Source organism: Propithecus coquereli, unplaced genomic scaffold (assembly GCF_000956105.1).
Source record: "Propithecus coquereli isolate 6110/MARCELLA unplaced genomic scaffold, Pcoq_1.0 Scaffold176, whole genome shotgun sequence".
In the NCBI taxonomy this organism is placed as follows: Eukaryota; Metazoa; Chordata; class Mammalia; order Primates; family Indriidae; genus Propithecus; species Propithecus coquereli.
The window spans coordinates 761,982-767,733 of record NW_012142301.1 but is presented as its reverse complement, the minus strand read 5'-3'; the positions used below and the strand labels follow the sequence as shown (position 1 = coordinate 767,733).

Sequence of the window (5,752 nt, the reverse complement as noted above, 5' to 3'; positions counted from 1 at the left end):
TCAATTACCCTTATTTGATCATCACACATTGTATATATGTATCAAAATATCACATGTACCCTAAAATATGTAAAAATATGATATATTAATAAAAATTTAAAAATAAAATAAAAATTTAAAAATATTTTGAGAGCAGCCACATCTACATAACTTTTATTACAGTAAATTATAATTGTTCTATTTTATTATTGGTTATTGTTATTAATCTCTTACTGTGCTTAAATTATAAAGTAAACTTTATCGTAAGTATGTATGTATAGCTGGGTTTTGCTTTCTGTGGTTTCAATCACCTGCAGTACAGTACAATAAGATATTTTGAAAGAAAGAACACATTCACGTAACTTTTATTACAGTAAATTATAATTGTTCTATTTTATTATTGGTTATTGTTATTAATCTCTTACTGTGCTTAAATTATAAAGTAAACTTTATCGTAAGTATGTATGTATAGGAAAATAATAGTATATATAGGGTTCAGTACTATCTGTGGTTTTAGGCATCCACCAAGCGTCTAGGGATATACTCCCTGCAGATAAGGGGGAACTACTGTACAAAGAGCACAATATTCTTTTATCAAGTCACCTTTATGAATGAAAATGCCCACATATTATTTTAAAAGCAATGTAAATAAAATAGAGCTAAAAAATCAATACAAGCAAAACTAAAAGGACTAGAAAATTGTGCCTCTGTAATAGTGACTAGATTTGTAATAACCTGGGTGAGGAAAATATAGGCATTTCTTTATAGGAGGCAGAGAAGAAATATGACATGAAAGTCAGAGGCTCTGTTGAGACAGTGAAATTGTCCATTATTTAAACTGCAGGTGGTGACATTCATATAAACTGGTGCAGCAAGATGCAGCCAAAGCAAGTGATGTGAGTGGATTTAGTGTGAAATCCACTGTGGGATTCGGTACTTCAAGGAAGGGCAGAGGTGTGGAACACATGGTATTAGAAATCCTAACCTCGAAAAAAGTGTACTGAAGGCTAAGTATATTGGATCAATAATTTCAACCTTGTTTACAGGTTATTAACAATGTGGCAGAAAATGTAGATAACTAATATTCTTAATGTAGAAAGAGAAGAAAAAGATGACACAGTAAAGGAAAAGAAAAAGAAGATGAGAAGGTGAAGAGGAAAGCAAATGCCATAGAAGGAGCAGAGGGAGAAGAAAAGAGGAAGAAACAGGAAAGAGTGAAGACTATGGAGGGGGAGAGATCTAGGAGATGAGTAAAAGAGATCAGAATCAGTGTTGCCAAAATGTCAGAACTATATTAACGGAAATCTCCAAACAAGTCTTCCTGCTTCCAGACCAAACTAGAAATTGGTGATTTTGGTCTTCATCATGTAAGCCTGTATTTATGAGTTTATAAATGTTTTCTACAAAGAGCTTGATAGTAAATTCTCTCAGCTTTTGCAACTACTCAACTCTGCTGTTGTGGCATGAAAGCAGCCATAATGTATAGGCAAATAGGTGAAGCAGTATTCCAATAAAACTTTATTTATACAAGCAGGAAGGAGTCCAGATTTGGCCAACCACCCATAGTGCTCCAATCTTACTATATTGTATTGTTCCCTCTAACACTTCCCACTAACCATTGTCCCATCAACCCATGCACCATTATCTTCCCCACTCAATACCACACTGACTCTTCATAGATTTACAGTTATGCTCCCCATCTTCACTACTTAACCCACTATTTCTTCTCACTTTAAAGTTAGGCTTTCTGTATCTTTCAGGTAGTAACTAGCTACCACAATAAAATTTTCCTGCACAGAATCTCATGAGAGGAAGAGGACTATGGTCACTGTAAATTCCTTCTTTTACTATCAGATGTATCCTGAGTGAACTGTGCCCTACTCCTATCCAACAAGTACATCATTCTTTATTCAATCATTCAAAAATTAAAAACATATTATGTACTTCAATCTATAAACAAAGATAATTTTTTAAAAATAGTTCTTGACCTGGAGTGACTCAATCCTGTACGAGTAAAGATTATCTCCAGGCCCCCTGCCTTTTTATACCACCCCTCCCCATCAAGTCAATACAAAGCCATTAGTAATCTCAATAGTGAGGAAATCAATCTGGAACAGGGAGGGTAAAACTAGGAAAGAGTAGTAGAAAAAATATTTGAGGACCAAAGATTTGATGAAGTAGCATTATTTCCCCCATAAAAGTTTCATTTCTGGTGGTCACTAGGACATGTTGGGTAGTAGTTACCAAAGAAGCTCTTCCCCAAGAAGGGAGAAGAAAAGAAAACCAACTTAGTTGCCAAGAAACTGTCTTTAATCTAACATCTCTGTCATAGCCATAAGCATAAATAAGACTCTTTAATATTATTTGTTTTAATAAAATTTTTAAATATAGTTTGATGTCAAGAATTGGTAGTTTTGAACCATTTCTTTCTGGAAGTTCTTTGTAAAATGACATAAACAGTCAAAGAAGAGTAATCTTCCCACAAAGACGAATTAGAAAAGCTGAATAATATGTAAGAACATGTGTCTGAAGGCAACCAATGGCTACCATGACAGCAAGGACAGCCATGGAGGTATGCACTCCAGTTTCCATTGAAGAGAGAGCAACCTGCAAAGATTGCAGTTAGCTAACAGCCTCCAAATGCCGTACTTTGGAATCTATTGAAGCACTTGTGCTGAGGCCATATACTCTCCCAGGCTGCTACTGCCCACTGTGGAAGTCTTCTAATGAGCACTCTTACTCCGCAGCTCTTTATTAGCCTAACTGAGCCTATCTCAGAGCTGTACTGATCTGAGACTCATTCTACCCAATCCTCTTCCTTCTTTTCTCTGCACTCACAGGCATCAGATCTATATCAGTCTTTCTCTGCCTACCCCTGCTCTCTCTCCCCTATACCTTTCACAAGCATTTCCCCCGTGAATCTCTTACACTTCAAATTATGTCTTAGAGTCAGCTTCCCAGAAGACTGAAACTGGCATAGCAGGTACTGAGTGTGGTCAAAGAAAATATAGTAAAACTTCAATGTGAAATAAGGTTATGTGATTGCATTATTCACCACCTGGCTGGTGGAGGACCCCCATCCTAAATGGCATATGAGTCCCTGGCACAAGATAGTAGTTCAATTACTAAACAATTCATCCTTGGTAACCTGGGAAAAGGTTCCAGTGGTGAGCAACACGCTTTCCAGTGTGATGATTTTGACATTTGAAAGATACAAGGAAATAAGACATACAAGAACAGTGAAGTAAGAGGAGCCCTAGAGGGAGCGGGGAATCCCATAGCCCTTTGTGGTACGTTAGCCCATTCTGCCTGCTGAGTAGGGTCTGCGGGAGCTAGACTAAGAAGTTGAAGCCCAGGATTCTGGGGCGAGATGGCTTACTAGAGACATTGCTTACCGGACCGTCCTGGAGTTAAGGAAGGATTTCAGATAAAGGAGAGGGGAGAAAGGACACAGGGTATGTCAGAGGAAGAAGTACCAGAGTCTGCCAGGGACCTCACAAAGGAAAACTGTAAGATAGAGAATGAAGAGGAAAATGGAAAAAAGATATCAGCAAGGATCAAACCCAGACAGGCTTCAAGCCCAGTGAAGGGGTAAGGAGAGATCCCTTTCTCCCTCCCACACTCCTTCAGTGATCAGCAGTCTACCAGGTTACTTGGAGGCTTTTCCACCCCCACAAGCCTAAGCACTGTGGCAACCACAGAATTGTGGTCAGAACTTGTATGATCCCAGAGTTTGGACCTTCCATGCAGGTTTCCCATCCAAAGTGAGCGACACAATAGACCAGAGAACCAGCTTTCTTCTATTCAGACTCTTATCCTTCCCTGCCTTTTCACCACCCACTTCAACCAGGAGGGGAGAGAAGTTTGAGGCAAAAATATGGCGAGCAGCCACCTCTCCCCAGCCGGCACCTTCTCCATGCTGAGGCTTCCACAGAGAGTAGGGCCTATGTCTTTCCCCTTGAGAACCTGCAGTGGACCTGGAGTACCCAATCTGGGAATTCCCTGCCCCCCAGCATTTCCCAGAGATGCACACCCGTGGGTCAGACATGCAGGCCGGATCCTGTGCCCCGAGGATGTGAGAAGTTTGCTAGGGGACACAAGGGGAGATTTGGGACCTGGACTTGGGCGGTGAGGGAGCCCATGTGGGCAGAACTGATGGGAGAATACTATGGGGACCTAAGACACGGTGATCTGGGGGAGCACCCACACCCCCACAAGAAAGCCATGTTGTTGGACGAGTGTGGTTCCTCCAGTGGGGAAGATTCCAGCCCGTGGCACCATAGTAACAGAGTGTGGAACGTTCAAGCACCCATTTGCAACCAGACACCAGAGGGCAGCAGTAACACAAAAGGGGCAAAGCTCACTTCCGACAGGCAATCAGGGAATTGCAGCCCCTTCCTCACAAGCAGCTTTCCTGAGTTGGGGAGCTTGGCCTCAACCCTCCTCCCAGTGGCTCCCCCTAACAGCCAGGAAAATGACCTTTGAGCCCTGCCAACGCCTTCCAGGCTCACCCAACCTAACCACACCCAGCCTCACTCCTCCACCCACCTCTGCTGTGGTGGAGAAAAAGCAACCCCCTGGGAGCTACGGGGCCCCTTCCAAAGCCTGGGGCATTCAAGTGCTCCTCCTGAGGGACTAGAGCTTATTACACGCACAAAAGAACATCTCTGCAGTTGGTTCTTTCCTGCAAGAATCAACCACTGACAGAAAGAACTCTGGAGCTCATTACAGCATCTATCAACTCAATCAAACAGGGTGTGGCTGATTCTTGGAGTACAGGAATTAACACCCTGGCAAGGACCCTAGGAGTTGAGGCAAATTCTCTGCTAGAGTGTCTCTTAGAAATCTGGAGAAAGAGGTGGCACACATTGAGCTAAGTTGAAATGCTGGAGTCACTGCAGCAGACAGTAGAGAACGAGGTAAAGTGGCTGAGTAAGGTGAGCCTGGAGGAATGACTACATTATATGAGGCCAGAAGACCTGCCAGTGGATTACGTTCCACAGAAGTGCCCAAAGGACACACAATTCACCTAGACCATAAGGAATGTGCTGTGAGAAGGGCACCAGCATCACTAAGAGGATTCTTCATGGCTTTTCTCCACAGGCCAGGGATGACAACAGGAGAGTAGTCACAGAACATGGTTCACTAATAACAGTGGGGATGAGGGAACCTGAAGCCAGAAGGCAGCAGTGCCTAATTGTTAGAAGCCAGGGACTGCAAGCACCATAACAACTAGTAAGGTTGGAGGGACAGGGCTTGACAGTGAAGATAGCAAGACAGTAAACCAAAAACAAAATTGCATGCCACGGATAGCAATCTTAAAGATCTAAAACAGCGGTCCCCAACCTTTTTGGCACCAGGGACCAGTTCCACGGAAGACAATTTTTCCACCCACAGGGTTGGGGGGAGCAGAGTTCAGGTGGTGATACAAGCTACAAGGAGTGGCTGTAAACACAGATGAAGCTTTGCTCACTTGCCCACCACTCACGTTCTGCTGTGCGCCACCACCCCTGCTTCTTCTTAAGTTTCATGGAAGACAATTTTTCCACAGACAGCGGTGGGGGTCTGCGGAGCTCTGTGGCCTGGTCTCTAACAGGCCACAGTCTAGTACTGGTCTGCAGCCTGGGGTTGGGGACCACGGATCTAAAGGATGCAGGGGTGATGGTTCCTATCATATCTCTGTTTAATTCAGCAATCTATCCACTATAGAAACTGGATAGATACTGCAAAATGCATATGAACTACAGAAAATTTACCAAGTAGAATAATATAA

The 5,752-nt window shown here is 42.6% G+C and overlaps 1 pseudogene; it reads left to right on the top strand.

Annotated features, from left to right (window-relative positions):
- The first annotated feature begins 3,856 nt into the window (after nucleotides 1-3,856).
- Nucleotides 3,857-5,752, top strand: part of LOC105808502 — an 11,383-nt pseudogene continuing 9,487 nt past the window's right edge.